We start from the raw sequence: 23,566 nt of genomic DNA, 5'->3' as shown, positions 1-23,566 counted from the left end.
AGGGTGGTGACCTGGACCATTTGAAGGAGTTAGTCAGTTTTTCTGGGTATCTCCCCTGTATACAGGAGGTATTTGTCTTAGTAAACTTCTATTGTTCTCCTGTTAATCTGTCTTTTATTACAGGAGGATCTCAGTTAAGAACCTAGAAGGGTGGAGGGAAAATTAGTTTTCCTTCGCTACACATACAATAAAGTATATCTGTTTTAAGTGTACAGTTCAATGAGTTTTGAGAAATATATGTACCCAAGTAATCACTACCACAATCAAAGTAAAGATTATTTCTCTCAGCCCCAAAAGTAAGCCTCCCCACTGAGCCCCAGGCCACAACTACTCTCCTTCCTGGCCTATAGATTAGATTTACCTGTTCAGAACTTCAAATATGTAAATATGACTCAAACAGCATGTGCTCTTTTGTGTTTGGCATCATTATCTCAGCATGAGGTCTGTGTGATTCATCCATATTGTTGTGTGGATCTGTTTTTTTTGTTGCTGATTTTTTGAGGAAGATTAGCCCTGAGCTAACTGCTGCCAATCCTCCTCTTTTTGCTGAGGAAGACTGGCCCTGAGCTCACATCCGTGCCCATCTTCCTCTACTTTCTATGTGGGATGCCTACCACAGCATGGCTTGATGAGTGGTGCCACGTCCGCACTTGGGATCCGAACCGGTGAGTCCTGGGCACCCAAAGTGGAACATGCACACTTAACTGCTGCGCCACAGGGCCAGCCCCTGAATCTGTTTTTTTTTTTAAAACAAAGTAGTATTCCAGTGCATGGATATGCATTCAGACAGGTACTTCCTTTAAGCTGTTTTTTTCTGCTAAGCATCCTGATAGACATCTGCTCAGTAGTTTTTCTTTTTTCTTTTTGACAGAAATGTTGAACTTACTACTGACTAGTTTATTTATTCATGCATGTTATATTTTTTTTCAAAATGGAAATATCTTTTTAAAGCTATATTTGTAAAAAGTGTTTATATGTATATTTTTTACTCAAACATTTCAGTAGCAGAGTAAAAATCCCCAGAAATGAGTGCATGTGCATTTTTTACCTATATCTTTGATCAGGGGTAATAACACATAAAATGATTATTCTTGCTTTTTTTTTCATTTAATGATATATTAACATTACTTTCTAAAACAATATAGGGTGATATCCCCACCATTTTCTACAGCTGCATGATATCAACACAACATAACAATGATTTTTCTATCAATGAACTCTGTTTTTTAAAAAAATAGTGTTCCAATGAAACACCATGCATTCCAGCCCTGATGATTGTCTTTGAGCTATTTGCTGCTCTTTACAAGTTGTAGGTGTAAAGGAGAGAAAATATTTTTCCCTTTACCCTTCTAGGTTCTTGGCTGAGACCCCCTTTGGTAATAAAAAGACAGAGTAATAAGATAAAAACAAACTGAAGTTTAAGGATCTGTATATACCTCCTGTATACGTGGGAGAGACCCAGGAAAATGGAGCAACTCTCATCACCGTAACAGGGTCTTCAGCTAAACACAAAAGAAAGATGTTGCGGGTGGGACGAGGCAGTTACGGGAGGTTACCAGGCAAAGCACAGTAAACAAGGGTAAAGTTGTAATGCAGATTTGAATCCAAACCTTCTCCAATGACAAGTTTCTAGAGATGTAGTCATCGCCCTCTTCCTGGTACAGAGAGACACCCTTATGAATGGAGTGTCTCCGGTGTCTGCTGTTCCTTAAAAATAATCAGCCTAAAATAATCCTTATGCAAAGAGGCATATTTTGGGGTGACAAATTCTGCTCCGCATCATAGGTAACGGATACATATGCAAATTCCAACCTGTGTGGTAGTGCTTGACTTCCCTGTCCCCAGTCCTGTGGAAAAGTAAGTTTTGTCTCCGTTTGCAATTCATCTCAACATCCCTTTACTCCAAATAAATCTGTGCTGTTTTGACTTTCCGTTTGAACTTGGTTATAACCTTTGCCGGATTCCCTCATATCATATACGTAAAATAAATCGTGTAGCACACATTCTTTTTTTTGTTTTTTTAAAGATTGCCACCTGAGCTAACAACTGTTGCCAATTGTCTTTTTTTTTTTCCTTTTTCTCCCCAAAGCCCACGGATACATAGTTGTGTATTTTTAGTTGTGGGTCCTTCTAGTTGTGGCATGTGGGATGCCACCTCAGCATGGCCTGATGAGCAGTGCCATGTCTGCACCCAGGATCTGAACCGGCGAAACCCTGGGCCACTGAAGGGGAGCACAGGACCTTAACCACTCGACCACGGGGTCAGGCCCCCACACATTCATTTTTATATCTGTATGAGTCATGCTTTTACCTTTTTCTGAAAATTATCTTTTAACAACCCTAATTGTTTCCAATATAATCAATATAATTAGGATGTTCATATAATCATTGAACATCCTTATTCAAAAATCTTTGTGCACTTGTGAAATTCCTTACGTAGGATAAATGCCTACATGAATTATTGTTATAGGTATTCACATTGTCCAACTGCCTTCTAGAAAGTTTGTAACAATTTATACCATGATAGCAGTGAAGGGATTAAGAGCCCATCAAAGTGGTATGAAAATTATTTTAAACTGAAAATATCTGAACAACCACCAGCCACAGAAGGAAACATTATCTTTTTTTTTTTTTTTTTGAGGAAGATTAGGCCTGAGCTAACATCTGCTGCCAATCCTCCTCTTTTTGCTGAGGAAGACTGGCCCTGAGCTAACATCCATGTCCATCTTCCTCTACTTTATATATGGGAAGCCTACCACAGCATGGCTTGATGAGTGGTGCCATGTCCGTACCCAGGATCTGAACCAGGGAACCCCGGGCCGCCAAAGTGGAACGTGCGCACTTAACCGTTGCACCCCCGGGCTGGCCCCAAAAGAAACATTATCTAAAGTGTAGCAGAGCCTCCAGAAAATGGAGCTCAGAGGGGAGGCCCCTCTGAGGTAGTTTGCTGATTGGGACAAGACTGATCCGTCACCCCTGGAAGTGGGAATTCAGCTGTCATTAGCATCAAAGAACTCAAGAGAGCCTTCCCTCCCTCCCCACTGACGCCCTACATGCTCCCTTATGTGCACCCCTTTTGTTAAGGTGATATGTAAACCTTTCTCTCAGGCTTTTCAGAGTTTCCGGTTACACTCCCACATGTTCTTACAAATAAACCTTGTCTTTTCTCCTGTTAATCTAGCTATTCTCAGTTAATCCACAGGCCCCCAACCATTCCCACAACCTAAAATGGTAGAAGGAAAGTTTTCCTCCCCACAGCAGTATAGGAGCCCATGTCTGTACATGCTGGTCAATATTAGGTTTATCAATTAGGTTTATCAATCTTTTTCAACTTTGCCAATCTGATAGGTGAAAATGATTTCCAGATTTAACTTGCATTTCTTAGGTTTTTACTAAAGTTGAGCATCTTTACATATGGGTTTCTTCTTTGTGAATTATCTGATCATGTCTTCTGCTCATTTTTCCCCTGTGGCGTGTCAATATTTATGTGAAAAATCAATTTGTAAAGAATTCATTAAGGAAATTAACTTTTGCTTGTATACTATTGCATATATGTTCTAGTTTGTTAACTTTTCCCTTTGTTTGTATATCTTTTGCTGTGCCCACACTTAGCATTTTAATGTATTAAGTCCTCAGTGCCCATCTGCCTCTGTTTTGTATATGAGATGCTGCCACAGCACACCGTGCCGGCTCCTCTTTCTTTTTCTTTTTCAATTTTAGGACTTATCTATGTGGGCTTATAAACACATTTCAGACTCTATCTGGAATTTGTATGCTTGGGAGTTACACTTTATTTTGTCTGAAACCGGACATTTATTATTGAATTTGCTTTCTCCCTGCGCGTGCTTAGAGAGTGAAACCTTACCCTCATATATCTTCCTCCAGCTCCAGTCAATGTAATTTTTGTTGGTTTTTTAACAAAATGATTCAAAACTAATTTTGTAGCCTTTGTCAAAATAAACAAATCCAGATTTAGGTAAGCAGAGACTTTATTCAAAAGGATTATTGCAAGAAGGAGAGGGGAGCTGCTGCAAAAATGTGGGCAGATATCTGTAACCATTGCTGTCTTTCTGGAGCACAAGGCTCTGGTAAAGTTCAGCGTTGCCAGTTCTCCTTTCGCTCAAGACGGACGAATATTAGTCATTGCTGAATAACTGAGAGGCGATCATAAACCTCCTGAGTGGAGTGAGTCAGGGACTAAAAATCTCTCAAGGACTCTTTTTGGCTTTGTTCCGGCCAAATCAGATGAAACATCTGTTGCGAGCTGGTAGAAAAGGTCAGGCTCTTCAAAGAGGAATGCCTATAATGGAAAAAAAGAAATATTAAGGAGCGGCCCAGTGGTGTAGCAGTTAAGTTCACACGCTCTGCTTTGGTGGCCCAAGATTTGTAGGTTCAGATCCCGGGTGCAGACCTAACACACTGCTTATCAGGCCATGCTGTGGCAGGAGTTCCACATACAAAAGAGAGAAGATGGGCACAGATGTTAGCTCAGGGCCAGTCTTCCTCAAAAAGAAAAAAAAGAAAGAAAGAAAGAGAGAAAAGAAATATTATTATTTAGAAGTCTAAAAGATCTTTTGACTATGCAAGCACTGCTTGTTGAGTTTCTGAAAGGCATCTGAAAGATGTCAGTGCCCTTGGCGATGTTATCCACAGCCTTCGTTGCCTCTCACATAAAGGAATGTATGACCTGAGCATTTCGCCAGACTTCCTAGTGGCCCAGAGGGTGGCTTGTGTGGGGAAGAATGCAGCACACACATGCATGGACTGTGTGGTGATGCGTCCTTCAAGGCAGACTATATCAAGTTGTTGGGCCTCGGTTCCCAGTCCTTCTTCAGATCCCAGAGGAAAAGTTCAGCTACAAGACAACCTGGAGTCCTGATAATCTGGGCAGTCAGGTTTAGTTCCTGGTCAAGAGGGAGGGAGAGAAAACAGAAATACTACTTTAGAGGTTGTAATCGGATGTTGCAGGAAACTGGCAGAACTGAAAATTTGGCAGAGTTGACAGTTTGTGCAGAACCTGATCACCCAGAAGGATGTACTTTGGTGTTGTACTGAAACGCAAAATTTCTCTCTACATTCACGTCCCTTTGAATCAGAGATAACCTTAAAGAAAGATTATTCTTGATCACAAAATAAAGCCGGCCTCACGAAGGTTGACCTGATTATTTATGCAGGAGTAGCAGGAATGTTAATTCGACATACAGGCCTTTTTATGTTTGCTTTGCTAGAATTTTTATAAAGCGTCTCAGGTTGAACTTATATAAACCTCTTAAGGCTAGGAAGCCATGACATTTCCCCTGCAATACCTGTAGATTTGGATAAATCTCTCTCTTCTTAATGTCCCTCAATTATTCTAAGGTTCCTGGGCCTGCCAGGAAGTGAGCTTCCTTACTCGCTTGTGAGGTTGGGCATCCTGTAAGCCAGGTGCCAGGCCTGTTTTCCCAAGAGGGTTTTGTAAGCATTGGCTCCATAATAAAGTCAACATTAGCTTCTTAAAAGCGTCTAGTAAACGAGCATCATTCTCAAATATGACATGGCAGCCAAAGCCTTGTGTTTTTTAACCCATATTTCCAATTATATTCTATTCACAAAGAGGATAAACTCTTAGTGAACCCATGCAAATAACTATATTGCCATGAAAATAAGAATATTCAATGAGATTCTTAATTCTGAAGAGGAAATCAGGGAGAAGAAAGATAAATTTCATTTCTGTTTACAAAAGCACAGTCTACTAAATTGTTATGAGTTACAGACATCTTAAGGGAAAAGAGAAGGGGGGTTCTGTATATCTAGAAAAAATAGAACATTAAAGAATCAACAATATTCCAAACAAAACATAATCGTCCTTCGTCAGCTCTTCATCCAGTCCTCAGTATTCGTGTTCTGACTCATCTTGGTTGGCAGTCTCATGAACAGATCTGCTTCTCCACTAGAGTTCTGGAAATCTTGACTTGCTACTGGTATATTCTCAAAGTTATGTGAGTGATGCCATCAGGATGTGCGTCCCAGGGGTTGGCCCAGTGGCGCAGTGTTTAAGTTCCCACGTTCCACTTCGGCGGCCCAGGGTTTGCTGGTTCAGATCCTGGGTGTGGACATGGCGCCACTTGCAAGCCATGCTGTGGCAGGCATCCCACATATAAAGTAGAGGAAGATGGGTACAGATGTTAGCTCAGGGCCAGTCTTCCTCAGCAGAGAAAGGATGATTGGCAGCAGTTAGCTCAGGGCTAATCTTCCTCAAAAAAAAAAAAAAAAAAAAAAAAGAAGTGTGTGTCCCAGAGCACCTGGTGGGCAGAGTCCTCTTCCATGGGTCTCTGAGACGGTCCTTTCTGAAGACAAAGCATCTGGCCTGTAGCTGCTTTGGAAGCACTTTCAGGGAAGCATCAGAGTAAAACAAAAACTATCCGTAGATGATCAAACGCCCAGTATGGCCGTGGTTAACTTAGTAATGATAATTTTCAAAAGTGAAAGATCTGATGAAAATTCATCCCAAAAATAATGCAAGTAGCAAGAAAATTTGTTTATGTGGCTTGCAGAATGAAGTCAATCCAAAATCAAAATGGCAACAGAAGGTTTTAAAAGCAAACATAGGCGATAACATGATTGTAAAGGACCACAGGTCTTTCAAAGATGAGAAGACTTTGTTTTTTTAAAATAATCAAGAATATGATAAAGTCAACATAAAGCACAGGAAATTATTCTGATAAAACACAGAATCTTTGCCTTCTAAGCAGATTACTCAGAAAAGAAACAAAAACCTCTTATTAAGAACAGACCAATAATCCAAGAAAATTTTGTCATTTTAACAAAGAGAACACTAAATTCTGATTTTATATCAGTATAACTATTTGATACTAAAGCTTAAAAAAATGTTATAAATGAAACTATCAAGCTTTAGCCAGCTTTGACAATGACAAACAAAATTTCCTATCTGAGAACTTTCTACAATTTTCAACATCCCTTCTGTTTTTTCCTATACTTTTCTCTCCCGCATTTGAGAACAACCAGTCATTTTATTTCAGGATAAAATTACTGTCCCTTTCTTAAAAAAATACCTCCTGCATGCCTTGCATACAAGGTTGTCCCGTTCTGGCATTATTTCTCCAAGCAGAGTCTCGCCCACTGTTATGGGCTGAATCGTGTTCTTCTAAAATTCATATGTTGAAGTCCCCTCGTATCTCAGAATATGACTATGTTTAACAATAGTGTCTTCAAAAATATAATTAAGTTAAACAAGGTCATTAGAGTGGTCCTGAATCTAATATGACTAGCGTCCTCATAAGAAGAGGAGATTAGGACATAGATACAAAGGGAAAGCCATGTGAAGGCAGAGACTGTCATCTGCAAGCCAAGGAGAGAGGTCTCAGAAGAAACTAACCCTGCTGACACCTTGATCTTGAACTTCTAGCCTCTGGAATTGTGAGAAAATAAAATTCTGTTGTTTAAGCCCCCCGGTCTCTAATATTTTGTTACAGTAGCCCTAGCAAACCAATACACTCACAGAGAAGACGAGGGGGATCATAGTGAACTGTCCGGCATAAACCAGCACATTCTAGCAGACTAGCGAGCCTTAAGAATATACATCTCATGACTTTTTTTATAATCATACACTTCCTTATACAACTACTTAATGTGGCAAAAATGAACACGTGCCTTAACAGATCAAAATAGACTTAGCCTCTCTGTACCATAAAAATAAGAGGCAAAAACCTCAAGTTTACATAAACTTAAAATTATGTTCCAGGATTCTATCTTACTTAGAAATGATCTAGGTAATTAGTGAATATCCGTTAGTTAATTTAAATTAGCACAAGTCTAAGGTTTTAAGATACCTAAAAGATCTTGGAGACTATCTTCAAGCTGACACATTACTAAACATAATTATTGTTGAAATTATTGTCAGAATAATGATTCCACTTGGTTAAACACAAATTTACATTTTTTAAAATAACTGTAAACATGTCGTAGCTGTAAATTAGCATATTGATCAGTAAACCCCTATAAGTTTAGGAAGAACATACTCAAATAGAATAAAAATGTATGCTTGTTTTATAGTTAATGCTGATAACTCAGAAGACAGCTGTTTCATTAAACCAACAACATTAGACTAATTTCATTAGCCAAAGATTTATCTAAATTATGTGAACCTGAATTTTAAAAACACGTGGGATAGTTTCTGTAAGAATACTGTACAAAGTACTAGAAATTCAATATCTTTAATTTATGGGAATTTTAAGAATATTTAATTTATATAAGCGCTTATCTCAAGTCAATCAGAATCGAGGACCTTTTATAATCTACTTGGGTAATACCATTGAGAGGTAAGACAATATTACATATATGATACATATACACATATATGGATACATATAACACATATACATAAGTATATAGACAGGAACAACTAGACAGTTTATAACTTTAATTTTAAAGATTTTATTTTTCCTTTTTCTCCCAAAGCCCCCTGGTACATAGTTGTGTATTTTTAGTTGTGGGTCCTTCTAGTTGTGGCACGTGGGATGCCACCTCAGCACGGCTTGATGAGCGGAGCCATGTCCGCACCCAGGATTCAACCTGGTGAAACCCTGGGCTGCTGAAGCAGAACGTGAGAACTTAACCACTTGGCCATGGGCCGGCCCCTGTAACTTTAATTTTAAAATTTCAGTCTCTATATAGTATCATGTCATCTGTAAATAGTGACAGTTTTACTTCTTCATTTCCAATTTGGATAGCTTTTATTTCTTCTTCTTGCCTAATTTCTATGGCTAGGACTTCCAATACTATGTTGAATAAAAGTGACAAGAGTGGGCCTCCTTGTCTTGTTCCTGATCTTAGAGGAGAAGCTTTCGGCTTTTCACCATTGAATATGATGTTAGCTGTGGGCTTGTCATATATGGCCTTTATTACATTGAGGTACATTTCTTCTATATCCATTTTGTTGAGAGTTTTTATCATAAATTGATGTGGAATTTCTCAAATGCTTTTTCTGCATCTATTGAGATGATCACATGATTTTCATCCTTTGTTTTGTTAATGTGGTGTATCATGTTGATTGACTTGCAGATGCCAAACTGTCCTTACATCCCTGAAAGAAATTCTACTTGATCATGGTATATGATCTTTTTCATGTATTGTTGGATTTAGTTTGCTAATTTTTGTTGAGGATTTTTGTATCTATGTTCATCACGGATATTGGCCTATAAGTTCCCTTTTTTGTAGTGTCTTTGTCTGGTTTTGGTATCAGGGTAATGCTGGCCTTGTAAAATGAGTTTGGAAGCATTCTTTCTTCTCCAATAAAATTTAAACTCATTGGCTCATATAAAAGTGCCACCTCTCTTGGGGCTGGCCCAGTGGTGCAGTGGTTAAGTGTACACATTCCACTTTGGAGGCCCGGGGTACATGGGTTCTGATCCCAGGTGCGGACATGGCACCACTTGGCAAGCCATGCTGTGGTAGGCGTCCCACATAGAAAGTAGAGGAAGATGGGCACAGATGTTAGCTCAGCGCCAGTTTTCCTCAGCAAAAAGAGGAGGATTGTTGGCAGATGTTAGCTCAGGGCTAATCTTCCCCGCCCTCCACCCCCAAAAAGTGTTAGCTCTCATCCTTTTCGTTTTTACCAGGATTGTGTTTCTGACAAATGGTTACTGCTCAATATGAGGCCTAAGCATCTTCACCAGTATTTGTGGAGCAGACCCTTAGGATTTTCTCTTCCCTGTAATGTAATCTTATGAAGTCTGTGGACTAAATTTCAGGCAAGGGACTGAGGAAAGACCAAGTGGCCATCTGTGTGTCTCTAAAGCCTATATGAGTAGATAAAATATCCAGTCAGTCTCCAATGACCTTTTTCAGGCTCAAGTGGTTGCTGTTGGGGTCCCCAAGCCCTTCAAGAGCCCCTGAAGGGGGGAGGGTGTATTATAAGGTCGGAAATTTCATGTGCTGACTTAACATCTTTGTCACAGGGCCCCAAAGGCCTAACTGTCAGTTTTGCTGTTCTTGCGAGATATGCGCCCACGCAGAGGGAATGGTTCCACACTCAGCTAGTTCCCATAGCAGCCAGATCAGATTCACCCCTCTTTATCCTCAACCTAAGGAGTTTCACCTCCTTGACAGCCCATAAAGTTATTTAAACAAGCCATCACACTCTCATGGGTGCCCAGGGTCACCCATCCCTTGTGCTATAAAACCTGCTTCCCACAGCCCCTGCTGATTGACTGCGCTCTTGAGTGTAACCCCCATGTGGCCCTGAATGGTGTGCAGGGTCCTCCTCCCTCAGGCTGTGAGTCCAGGTAGCTAATGAACTGCTCTCAATCTCATCTGTCTAGTATCAGTGCAGTGTGTTTGGCCATCTCGTACTATTTAGGGTGGGGGATCCGTCCTTCACCAGTGGAGTGAAGAGGAGGCGAGCAGAACAGAGGGGGCCTAAATCTTGAGTGACTGTGCCTTGAGGGGCTGGAGTGGGTAGGGAAGGGTCTGACGGGGATGGGGGTGGGGGAGGTAGGAGGGGTGTTGAAGGGAAACAGATCAAAGGATTCAAGGCAGCCAAAGAGAAGGGTAAGGTGATAAAAAGAAGGAGTGGGGATGATGGGAAGGGAAGAGCGTCAGATGAACCACCCTGGGGAGATGCCAAGTTTCCCAAAGAGACCTTTGAAGTTCTAAATTGCCTTTAGTAAGTTTCACCAATTCTTGGAGATATTAAACTGAATTAGTGCCATAATGGCATGCAGTCAGTGGGAGAAGAGGCGAGAGCATTCCTGATAGAGTAAGAGTTACTTGCGAGATTAGCTGACAGTTAACCCAAAGAAAGAAACTTCAAAGGAGCCGAGAAAGTGTTCCATGTGATGAATTCCCCTGCACAATCTCTTGGTGGGGAACTGAGGAACGGCAGAGGAGGCCTCCCAGCAGGGCCAGAGAAAGGATCTCGGCTGGAGAGAACTAAAGTAACTCTTGACTCTGCTTCACAGACAAGACATCCAGAGCACTGGCTCAAACACTGAACTCACCAAAGGATCCTCAAGTCACCGAATATGGCTCCCCTCCCTGGGTGGGGATGGTGGGGGTCCGTAGGTGAGGTCCAATCTTGAGCTGAATCACAGCACCAGAAAACTGCCAAATAAAACCCAAACCTGGACTCAGGTAAAGGAGAGATTATTCAAAAGGATTATCGCAATTAGGGGAAGGGGCTTATGGCCCTAGGGGGAGAGAGCTTCAATTGTAATATCTGACCTTTTGAAAGGCCAGGCAGGAAGGGCTTTTCTTTTTCTTTTTTTTATTTTTTTTTTTTGAGGAAGATTAGCCCTGAGCTAACTACTGCTCATCCTCCTCTTTTTGCTGAGGAAGACTGGCCCTGAGTTAACATCCGTGCCCATCTTCCTCTACTTTATACATGGGACGCCTACCACAGCATGGCTTGCCAAGCGGTGTCATGTCCGCACCAGGGATCCGAACCGCTGAACCCCAGGCCTCTGAGAATGGGAAAGTGCGAACTTAACCGCTGTGTCACCGGCCAGCCCAGGAAGGGCTTTTCCTTTATAGGAAAGAGTCAACAAGGCTACAAAGAACTGTTATCAGGGAGTGGCATGAGTGGGTGGCTGATAGGACCATCAATCAGGAAAAGTTTTCTTTGAGGTCAGCTGGGAAGGGACTTCTTAGAAGGGCCATTAAGGGTTTATTATGCATCTCAGTGCTGGCTTAGGCTGAAGGTGGGTGAAGGTCAAAGGCCTGGGGAGGGCACTGTGATAAAGTTTTGTTTTTTTTTTTAAAAGAAATGCTATGGTCCCAGTTTTTTGTTTTTGTTTTTTTTCCTTTTTCTCCCCAAAGACCCCCAGTACATAGTTGTATATTCTTCATTGTGGGTCCTTCTAGTTGTGGCATGTGGGATGCTGCCTAAGCGTGGCTCAATGAGCAGTGCCATGTCCGCGCCCAGGATTCGAACCAACGAAACACTGGGGCAGCGGAGCGCGCGAACTTAACCGCTCGGCCACGGGGCCAGCCCCTGTGATAAAGTTTGAGCAAGTCCAGTGAGCAGGCGTTTTGTGTGTAATGGTCAGTGGAGTCAAATAGCCAGCTAATCATTTATGAGACAAACAAGGCAGCTTGGAGGGTCTGTGTCTGGCCTTGTCTAGATAAACAAGGGTACTCTCTGTGAGTCTTAGCTAAGTCATTTGGGGAAAGGTGGTGGTTCTTTGCAGGAAGCTGTTTCCTGGAACACAAAGGTGTGGTGTGGGAGTGTCTTTAACCATCACTGACTTCTGAGAGCACGTGGTCAACAAGGTCAAGTTCAACACTGTCCCCTTATTTGAGCTGTACTTTTGACCACGGTTTTATTATGATATTTAAAGAATGTATAAGTGTATTAATTATCGCTATAACAGTGGTATTTGTCAGCACCTCCCTGCATCTATAAATGTTAGGACAGTGGATATTTGTAATCATGAGATCACTCCTTGTGCTGGTTACTAAGGTATATCTTGCAGCTCAAACCCATCCTTGCACACTCTGCTCAGTGATGCTGTGGTTGTGACAGAGCAGACCACGTTTCCTGTAAGGAGGTGCCAACAGTGGGCACTTGAGAAGACTGGAAGGCTGGAGGAGGGACGAGGGACCTGCTCCTTGATATTTACTTGCTGTCCCCGCCAGTGTCACTAAGAGATGGTTCTTTTCCCTGGAGGCAGCATTTAGTTCCAATTTCTAGTGTTTAATCCACCCTCTCACATCCAGCCTCAGCATTTACCATCAGAAATAGCACCATCACTGGGCACTGCTGTCCTTGGAGGTCTGAGTCCCCGCCCCCAGCTGTTGGTTTCTGGTATCCACTACTTCTCTCTCCACCTCTCGCCATGGCAGCTGCTTCCTGCAGTTTCTTCCTGCAGTTTCTTTCTCTCTGTTACCGCAACATTTCCTTTTTGACTTATCGACCCTCCATTCCGTTTAACCAAGTCCTTAAATTCTCTTTAAAAGTAACTGCTGTGCAAAAACGGTTCTAAGAGGGAAGTTTATAGCAATACAGACCTTGTTCAAAAAACAAGAAAAATTTCAAAATAAACAATCTAACAGTGCACCTGAAGGAATTGGAAATGGAAGAAGAAAGCCCAAAATCAGTAGAAGGAAGGAAATAATAAAAATCAGAGCAGAAATAAGTGAAATAGACACTAAAAAAGCAACAGAAAAAAAATCAATGAAACCAAGAGCTGGTTCTTTGAAAAGACAGACAAAACTGAAAAACCTTTAGCTAGACTCACCAAGAAAAAAAGAGAGGAGGTTCAATTAAATAAAATCAGAAATGAAAGAGGAGACGCCGGCCCCATGTCTGAGTAGTAAAGTTCACACCGTCTGCTTCAGCAGCCCAGGGTTTTGCTGGTTCAGATCCTGGGCACAGACATAGTACCGTTCATCAAGCCATGCTGAGGCAGCATCCCACATGCCACCACTAGAAGGACCCACAATTAAAAATACACAACTATGTACCAGGGGGCTTTGGGAGAAAAAGGAAAAATAAAGTCCTTTTTTTGGGGGGGGGGGGGAGGAGATTAGCCCTGAGCTAACTACTGCCAATCCTCCCCTTTTTGCTGAGGAAGACTGGCCCTGAGCTAACATCTGTGCCCATCTTCCTCTACTTTATACATGGGACACCTACCACAGCATGGCTTTTGCCAAGCAGTGCCATGTCTCTAAAAAACAAAATCTTTAAAAAAAAAATAAACAGAGAATGTGAACAGACCAATCACCAATAAGGAGATCACAACAGTAATAAAAAACCTCCCAAAAGATAAAAGTCCAGGACCAGACAGCTTTCCTAGTGATTTCTACCAGACATTTAAAGAAGACTTAGTACCTATCCTTCTCAAACTTTTCCAAAAAATTGAAGAGGAGGGGAACCTTCCTAACTCATTCTACAAAGCCAACATTACCCTGATACCAAAACCAGACGAGGACAACACTAAAAAAGAAAACTATAGGCCAATATCCCTGATGGACATTGATGCAAAAATTCTCAACGAAACATTAGCAAATTGAATACAACAATACATTAAAAAGATCACACACCATGATCAAGTGAGATTTATTCCAGGGATGCAGGGATGGTTCAATATCCACTAATCAATCAACATGATACACCACATTAACAAAATGAAGAATAAAAATCACATGATCATCTCAATAGATGCAGAGAAAGCATTTGACAAGATACAGCATCCATTTATGATTTAAAAACTCTGAATAAAATGGGTATAGAAGGAAAGTACCTCAACATAATAAAGGCCATATATGACAAAGCCACAGCTAATATCATTCTCAGTGGAGAAAAACTGAAAGCTATCCCTCTAAGAACAGGAACCAGATGAGGATGCCCACTGTCTCCACTCTTATTTAACATAGTGTTGGAAGTCCTAGCCAGAGCAATCAGGCAAGAAAAAGAAATAAAAGGGATCCAGATCAGAAAGGAAGAAGTGAAACTGTCACTATTTGCATATGACATGATTTTATATACAGAAAACCCTAAAGAATCCACCAAAGAACTTTTAGAAATAATAAATGAACATGGTCAAGCCACAGGACACAAAATCAACACACAAAAATCAGTTGCATTTCTATACACTAACAACAAAGCAGCAGAAAGAGAAATTAAGAATATAATTGCGGGGCTGGCCCCGTGGCCGAGTGGTTAAGTTCTCACGCTCCGCTGCAGGCGGCCCAGTGTTTCGTTGGTTCGAATCCTGGGCGCGGACATGGCAGTGCTCATCAAACCACACTGAGGCAGCGTCCCACATGCCACAACTAGAAGGACCCACAACGAATAATATACAACTACATACCAGGGGGCTTTGGGGAGAAAAAGGAAAAAAAATAAAATCTTAAAAAAAAAAAAAGAATATAATTGCACTTACAATTGCAAAAAAGAATAAAATACCTAGGGATAAACTTAACCAAAGAGGTGAAAGATCTGTACACAGAAAACTATAAAATACTGCTGAAAGAAATTGAAGAAAACACAAAGAAATGGAAAGATAGTATGTGCTCTTGGATCAGAAGAATTAACACAGTTAAAATGTCCGTACTTCCTGAAGCAATCTACAGATTCAGTGTAATCGCTATCAAAGTTCCAACAACATTTTTGACAGAAATAGAACAAAGAATCATAAAATTTATATGGAATAATGTAAGACACTGAATAGCCAAAGGAACCCTGAGAAAAAAGACTAAAGCTGGAGGTATCACACTCCCTGATTCCAAAACATACTACAAAGCCATAGTAAGCAAAACAGCGTGGTATTGGCACAAAAACAGACACACAGATCAATGGAACAGAATCAAGAGCCAAGAAATAAACCCATATAGCTATGGACAGCTAATTTTCGACAAGGGAGCCAAGAGCATACAATGGAGAAAGGAAAGTCTCTTCAATAAATGGTGTTGGAAAAACTGGACAGCCACATGCAAAAGAATGAAAGCAGACCATTATCTTACACCATGCACAAAAATTAGCTCAAAATGGATTAAAGCTTGAATGTAAGACCTGAAACCATGAAACTTCTGGAAGAAAACATAGGCAGTTCGCTCTTCAACACTGGTCTTTCAGCATATTTCCAAGTACCATGTCTGACCAGGCAAGGGAAACAAAGGAAAAACTAAACAAATTGGGCTACATCAAACTAAAAAGCTTCTGCACAGCAAAGGAAACCATCAACAAAACAAAACGAAAAGAGAACCTAACAATTGGGAGAAGATATTTGCAAACCATATATCAGATAAGAGGTTAATATCAAAAATATATAAAGAACTCATACATCTCAACAACAAAAAAACTAACAACCCAATTAAAAAACAGGCAAAAGATCTGAACAGAGATTTCTCCAAAGAAGATATACAGGTAGACAACAGGTGCATAAAAAGATGCTCAACATCACTAATTATTAGGGAAATGCAAATCAAAACTACAATGAGATATCATCTCATTCCCATCAGAATGACTGTAATTAACAAGACAGGAAACAACAAATATTGGAGAGGATGTGGAGAGAAGGGAGCCCCCATACACTGCTGGTGGGACTGCAAACTCGTGCAGCCACTATGGAAAACAGTATGGAGATTCCTCAGAAAATTAAGAATAGAACTACCATATAATCCAGCTATTCCACTGCCGTGTATCCATCCAAAGAACATGAAAACAGAAATGCATAAAGATACGCACACTCCTATGTTCATTGCAGCCTTATTCACAATAGCCAAGACTTGGAAGTAATTTAGGTGCCCAATAAGGGACAAATGGATAAAGAAGATGTGCCATATATATATACAACAGAATACTACTCAGGCATAAGAAACAAAACTCTGGCTGGTCTGTGCCCGAGTAGTCAAGTTCACGTGCTCTGCTTTGGTGGCCCAGGGTACACAGGTTCAGATACTGGATGGACCTAGCACTCTCATCAAGCCATGCTGGGGCAGCATCCCATATAGAAGAACTAGAAGAACATACAACTGGGATGTACGACTATGTACTGGGGGTGGGCTCTAGGGAGAAAAGAAAAAAGATTGGCAACAGATGTTAGCTCAGGGCCAATCTTCCTCACCAGAATGAAAAAAAAAACCAAACGATGAAATCTGGCCATTTGTCACAACATGGATGGACCTTGAGGGCATTATGCTAAGTGAAGTAAGTCAGAGGGAGAAAGTCAAATACTGTATGATCTCACTCATAAATAGAAGATAAAAACAACAACAAACAATCACATAGAGACAGAGATGGGATTGGTGGTTGCCAAAGGGGAAGCCGGGAGGGAGGAGGGCCAAAGGGGTGACAGGGCACAGGTGTGTGGTGATGGATTGTAGTTAGTCTTTGGGTGGTGAACAGGATGTAATCTATACAGGAATTTAAATATGATGATGTACACCAGAAATTTACATAATGTTATAAACCAATGTTAACACAATTTTAAAAAAGTAACTGCTGTATCTATTTTCGTGTTTTTTTCTTCTTCTCCCCAAAGCCCCCCAGTCCATAGTTGTATATTCTAGTTGTAGGTCCCTCTGGTTGTGCTATGTGGGACTCCACCTCAGCATGGCTTGATGAGCAGTACCATGTCTGCGCCCAGGATCTGAATTGGCAAAACCCGGGGCCACCGAAGCAGAGCGTATGAACTTAACCACTCGGCCACGGGGCGGCCTCTGTATTTTACGACTGGCCTCTGACTGATACACCCCTGAGAGATCCAGAAACACCTTCTGAACTACTCATGTAGATTTATGATGGGTATATATTATTGCGGTAATTAAAAATAAGCAGGTTACATTTATGGGATACATGCAGTATCCAACTGACAAAAAAGATACATTCTAAAAGTTAATTTATAAGTCTATTGTTTGGATCTTGAAATTAATTTTCCTATGAAAACAATATTACACATTGAAGTTAGACAATCGGATCAATCCATCAATGCTCATAATATGTCTGAAGAACAATATTGTACAGATTGTGTTAGGGAACAGAATTAGCAGTGCTTTGGCAAGATACATTCAAAGTTCCAACTACCGCATTAGTAACAAATTTTATTCACACTTTTATTTGTCTATTTTTACTTTAAAAAATTTTAATACTATTATTTGAATCAATATATCCAAAATAGTATTTCAGTATATAATCAATATTTAAAAATAAATTAAATGAGATATTTAAAGCTGTTTTTTCATACTAAAACTTCAAAATCGAGTGTGTATTTCACATTTACCACACCTTTCAATGCAGTGTAGACACATTTCACTGGCTCAGTAGCTACAGTAGAGATACAGCTGCAGAGGATGTGCCAAAGACTAGGATTGCTGGGTCATAAAATACACACATTTTCTTTTCTTTTTTTAAAGATACAAATGCTTAATGATATGAACAGGTAACTCAAAAGCAAGCAAATTTGATCACTCCTTTGGCAATTAAAAAGAATATTCTGGTAAGCATACTGAGTATTGACAATTAAAAACAAACTTAACATATTCTTGACATAAGCCCAGTAAGAAAAAACTGGTCCAGTGAGGATGGAGCAAACATGTTTAGCCTCGTGGAAAGAAGTCACAGGCTTAGCTTCAAACATCGAATTGATAAAATTTATGAATTTAATTTCATAATGCATTATGAGGGTTTTCACAGCCTATTTGCCTTCACGATGCTTTACTTAAGGAATTTAAAGATATCATTTTGTCCCTTAGTAAAAAGGGTAGTCTGGATTAGCAATAGATGGAGAAAACAAATTGCAATTGCTGTTTTTCTAGTTCTGACCAGAATGCAGATTCTGTGTATACCTGCAGGAGATATTTTGGGTTCATACTTGTGTTTCCATAATAAAAATATAAACCACAGTTTAAAAGGAGCTCGTGTTCCTCTTGTTCTAGGTCTTGCACATGATGCATTATAAGAAGATTACTTTCCTAAATCAAATTAAAGCAAGATTGTCATTGGAGGAGGAATCTCCTTAGGGAAGAGGCAAGATTTACCCTCCCCCAGGAATCTTTCATTAACTCCTCTGCCATCGTCACTACAGCTCGCCCGCATGGTGACTTCACCCAGTAACACTCCGGCACAAGGGTGGGGAGGGGACAGAAGAGTCCAGAGCAATCCTTCCAGAATATCCCAAAGCCTAGAAGAGAGAAGGCCAGGTCTGCACGAAGGGGAAAGGTGGGTTAACATGAATCCAGCATGCCATGTGGCGTGGCTAATTCATGCTTCACTTACAGGGCACTGTCATCCTCTGCTCCGTGTGGACATGTCTAAGCAAGCACCCCCGGGGTATCTAACCTCCTCAGCTCCAAAGCCCAAGAGGGTGAGCCTCAGAGACTCAGCGGTTCCCTCCAAGCCAGCCCAGCCCTGCTCAGCGTTCACGAGTGTCTCCCAAGAGCGATGACCTCCTTTTGTTAGAATGATGGACACCAGGCAAGCCTGCTGTTACGGGGAAACCCACGTACTCACAGGGTCTCAGCTTTACCCTCCAGCCCCAGCAGGACACGGCGGGCGGGGAAGTGAGTGTGCATACAGTTAGTGCCTTCCTTTACTTCAATACATGGTGTCGGGTGAATAAATGAAATGTAGATGAATAAGAACCTGTTCAGCTTTCCGGGAGCTAAAAATCCAGCGGAAGACACATCCACAATATTCTTCTTGCTACCAAGGAGACAGTATCAACTTTTATAATCGACACAGGGCTACGTGCTGTAAGGGCGGGAGACAAGTGTTTTCAGCTTTGCACAGCGCCGTGGATTGTTCCACGATTTAATCTTAGTTTTTATGTGAAAATACAGATGAATGTAATGAGGTTTTAAATGCTAAATTTAGTAAGCAAGGCACATCAGGGAAAAAAAAAAACACATGGTCATCTCTAAACTTTACATGATATAAACCTTGGCATTAAATTATTTTCTTTTTCTGGCATAAAATATTTTCATATTTAAAATCAGAAAAGGCAGCACTTCTCGCGCTTCCTGCCTCCCAGGAAGGGGACACACAATTTTGACAAGGACCCCACTCGCGCCCAGCCCTTAGCGGTTCGGGGAGCGAAGAACCCGGGCGAGCCTGAGGGAGCGCACGGACGCCAGCGCTCCACGTGGACCGCGGAACCGCCCAGAGGGCGCGCTGACCTCGGCCCGCAGCCTTGCGCCGGGGCCGCCTGGTGGATGCGGGCGAGGCGGGGATGCGGGGGGCGGGCCCTGGAGGGGCGGGCCCAGGGGCGTGGCGCGCGGGCGGGCGGCCCCCTGACCAGAGGCTCGGTCTCCGAGCGCTGCACAGCGCAGCTCCCGGCCCTCGCGCGGCGGTTGTGGGGCGGCCTGGCGCGGCTCCCTCCTGCGCCCCAGGGCCGGACGCCCGCTGCAGGTAACCAGCTCCCCACGGCCCCCTGCTCGGCCGCCCGCCGGCCGGGGAGGGATGGGCGGGAGGACCGAGGGAGCCGGCTCCCTCCCGGGGCCCCTCTGCCCGAGCGGGGTGGGATCCGCCGGGGAAGAGGCCGCGCAGCCGGGGCAGGAGAGAGAGGACGCGCGGTGGGGATCCGCGGCGAGCGCGTGCGCCCGGGGCCGGGGATGGCGCAGGGCGCCCTCCCTAGACTCCGCTCTTCCCTCGGACCAGTGGAGTCAGGGGCCAGGTCTCTGGTGCCCAGTGTCACCTGGAAGCCACTTCTTCTGGCCTCTTTTCCCCTGGTCCGCGTAGCGAGTAGGAGCTTAGAAATCGGAGGAGTTGCTGCGGGCGTGGGTAGGCGGAGAGCGATCAGTCGCTCACTGCCATCCCTTGGGTGCCAGCGGCTTTAACTTCGTTTAATCCCAGCCATCGCCCTGCGAGGAGGCATTATTACCCCCATTTTACTGATAAAGAAGCCGACACCAGGACGATAAGAGACTCGCCCTGGGGCAAACCACTGGACAGGAGACGCCAGTCCGGGGGCCCGAAGCCCTCGCGCTTCCCCCTGGCTCCCGGCTCCCCCATCCTTCACGCGCGCGTCTGGGAAACTCGCGCGGCGGAGTGGAACCAGGTGATCGTTCCTACACGTGTTCCCGTCCCCTCCTAGGTTTCTTTTTTGTTTTCTTGTTTTGTTTTGTTAGCACCCACTTTCTGATTCAGACTCTTCCAATTTTGGGTTATCAGCCCGGCTCTGGCTCGCAGCTTCTCCCCTGGCGGCGCTTTCTCTCTGCGCAGCGCAGACACGGGCGCCCTCGCCTGCCCCGCGCTCCTCGTCGTTCGCGGTGGATGAGGTCGCCTGCAGATCCGGCCGCGCCCGGGCACTGCCCAGGTGGAGGTAAGCTTTGTACTCACCTGGCAGCCTTCGCACCCTTGCTTGCTTGCTTTCTGGAAGGAAGAGAGCCTTCATTGTACAAACAGTAAGACAAGAGGCGAATGGGAGGATGTACGGTGTTCAGAGAGAGCGGTGGTGCCATGAGGTGAGAACGGCCACAGCTTTTTGCGGCCTGAATTGGGCGCGCGGTAGGTGAGGCCCGCGGGCGGGGCTCGTCCCCTCCTCTGGGTATTCTGCCCCCTGTCAGACCTGTTCTGAGAGGCAGGTTGGTTATAATACAGGGAGGAGGAGGGAGAATGGTTTTTAAAGATCAGTGTAAATTCCCTGATCGGAGCCCAGGCCGTTCCGGACAAGCCCCCGCCAGAGCCTTTGGTCACAGATTTCAGGTCTGGAAGAAGGACAACTCCAGCCCTGTGGGTATCTGCTTTGCTCGATGGAGTTTTTGCAGGCCTTCAATATGGTACTTTGGGAAACTGAGTACTTAGAAATGGCTAACGCGTCTATTTTTAAAAACAATGTAACATACCGTGAATTTACTTTTAAGTTTTATTGGTAGATGGAAAAAGTTGACGTTTTTTCCATTTCACGGTGAGGGTTGGAAGGTTGCCTGTCGGCTCCTCGGCCCCTGCTTCAGCCTGACCCTGGAGAGGACCTGCTTAGGGTGGGCCCCGAGTGTGTGCTGGAGCCCACCCTTCATTAATTATAGTTCATCCTTGATTAGTTATAGGACTCCGAGGCCTGTAATAGGTCCTATATATGAGTGCTTCTTTTCCATTTGTAATTTAGTTGCTTAAAACTAATAAAAATGTTTTCTCTGAAAGCTATCAACTGTCTGCAAAGTCTGCTATCTACAGGACTGAAGGTACCTCAGGGGGGAGCCCAGTGGGCTGGGTTGGTGCCAGGTGACCTGCAGAGCGCCTGCTGAAATCTGTGGGTATCGGCGATTCCCTCCCCATAACCACGCAGTAATTTGGGCCCAGTGTGACCAGAGCTTTTTTTTCCTCAAAAATAGCTGAAAAATCCTTATTTTTTAAAAACATGTAAAACTTGATTTTAAATATTGGCTTTTTTTTTAACAGAAGGAATTTGATCAAATTTGGTTCATGCAATATCCATTTTCAAATCTCTGTCTTAGAAACTGCTGTACTTGGCGCCGGCCTCGTGGCTGAGTGGTTAAGTTCATGCGCTCTGCTTTGGCAGCCCAGGGTGTCCCGGTTCAGATCCTGGGCATGGACATGGCACCGCTCATCAGGCCATGCTGAGGCGGCGTCCCACATGCCACAACTAGAAGGACACACAACTAAAAGAAAAATATGCAACTATACTGGGGGGATTTGGGGAGAAAAAGCAGGAAAAAGAAAGAAACTGCTGTATATGGTGATTACATCCTCAGGTGAATGAAAAATTCTGACCTATGATGTAGATATTGTACATTTTTGCTGAAATGAGATGGTAGGAAACAAGTTACTACTCTTGAAAATGATCTCTTCTGATTCTCAATTTCTGTTTTCTGTGAAGTGTACGTTATTTCAGGAGCATTGAGTAAAGGAGTCTTTCATGGGCCAGCCAAGGAATCATGTCACTATTTTTAATATTCATGCTAATGAAAAACGTGTTCATGGTTCCAGCTGGGGATGTCAGGTGCCTGACTCCCTGCCTTCAGAAGGGAGCTCCCCCATGACTGTTGCTCTGAATCAGGTGTGTTTCTCCTGAGGCCCGTCCGTGTTCTTCACCACCTTGGCTTTGACGTGGAAGCGTGGCTTAGGGATGACCTGTTTCCTTGTTGCCCATCTGTGGCCAATGCCGTGTGTGTTTAGACGAGAGGTTCTCAACTTTGGCACTTTGGACATCTTTGGCCAGATCATCTTTTGTTGTGGGGATTGTCCCGTGCGTTGTAAGATGGGCAGCAGCATCCCTGGCTCTACCCACCAAATGCCAGTGGTCCCCACCCTCCAGTTACAGCAACCGAAAATGTCTCCAGCATTGCCACCTGTCCCCTGGGGACAAAGTCACCCAGCTGAGGAAAAAATGAGCCAACATTTAAAATGCTCTAGATATTTATGAACTAAACTATAAATTAAACACAATAACTTTAAAATCCTAATGACTAGAGAAGCTATTTGTAAAGTTTAAACAAACATCTGATTTTTAAAATATTTTTTGTAATAAACATGACTAAACCAGCGTTCTTCATGAATGGCCCATGTGTCCTGCCAGGTTTTATCTCCAAAGAAATTTCAAATGTTTGATACAGTTGTTAAATTTCTAAAGTTTAAAATGGTGGAAACTAAAAAGGAATTCCACAGTAGTTTTCATTTTTCTCCTTTTAGTATACCTGATGTCTTTCAGTTTTTTGTTTATTTGTTTGTTTGTTTATGAGGAAGATCAGACCTGAGCTGACTGCTGCCAATCCTCCTCTTTTTGCTGGGGAAGACTGGCCCTGAGCTAATATCTGTGCCCATCTTCCTCTACTTTCTATGTGGGACGCCTACCACAGCATGGCTTTTTGCCAAGTGGTGCCATGTCCACACCCGGGATCCGGGCCGGTGAACCTGGGCCGCCAAAGTGGATCTGTGAACTTAGCCGCTGCGCCACCAGGCCAGCCCCAGTCTTTCAGTTTTTTTAAGGTGATGGAGTATCCATGGGCCATGTGTGTTGATTTGGGGAAATTGACACAATCGCTAATATTAGAACCCTAAAGAAAAATTTGAAGGCAAAATTTTAATAATGATAGTGTAAATCATGTTTGCAGTAGAATTGAGTTTTAGGAAAAATTAAAACCTTTTTAGCCAACAGCAGTAAATAAGACA

At 42.8% G+C, this 23,566-nt stretch overlaps 1 protein-coding gene and 1 long non-coding RNA gene across 9 annotated transcripts in view; one reads left to right on the top strand and one right to left on the bottom strand.

Annotated features, from left to right (window-relative positions):
• Window positions 1-3,977: 3,977 nt before the first annotated feature.
• Window positions 3,978-21,081, bottom strand: LOC139078758 (uncharacterized). Its single transcript, XR_011531805.1, has 3 exons — window positions 20,777-21,081; window positions 10,998-11,100; window positions 3,978-4,300 (listed from the first exon to the last, which is right to left on the bottom strand). It is a non-coding gene; the product is annotated as an uncharacterized lncRNA (long non-coding RNA).
• Window positions 19,700-23,566, top strand: part of GCNT1 (glucosaminyl (N-acetyl) transferase 1) — a 45,965-nt gene continuing 42,098 nt past the window's right edge. For 2 of the 8 annotated variants that reach the window (XM_070590761.1, XM_070590758.1), the window contains exons 1-2: window positions 19,740-19,846; window positions 20,585-20,759. The gene's annotated coding sequence lies outside the window, so the exon portion shown is untranslated. Of the gene's footprint in view, window positions 19,847-20,584; window positions 20,902-23,566 lie in introns of all 8 variants that reach the window. The other 6 variants (XM_070590756.1, XM_070590759.1, XM_070590760.1 and 3 more) reach the window with 6 other exon arrangements.

Source organism: Equus przewalskii, chromosome 22, assembly GCF_037783145.1.
Source record: "Equus przewalskii isolate Varuska chromosome 22, EquPr2, whole genome shotgun sequence".
NCBI lineage: Eukaryota > Metazoa > Chordata > Mammalia > Perissodactyla > Equidae > Equus > Equus przewalskii.
The sequence above is the reverse complement of the archived record's forward strand: the minus strand, read 5'-3'. Positions and strand labels throughout refer to the sequence as shown.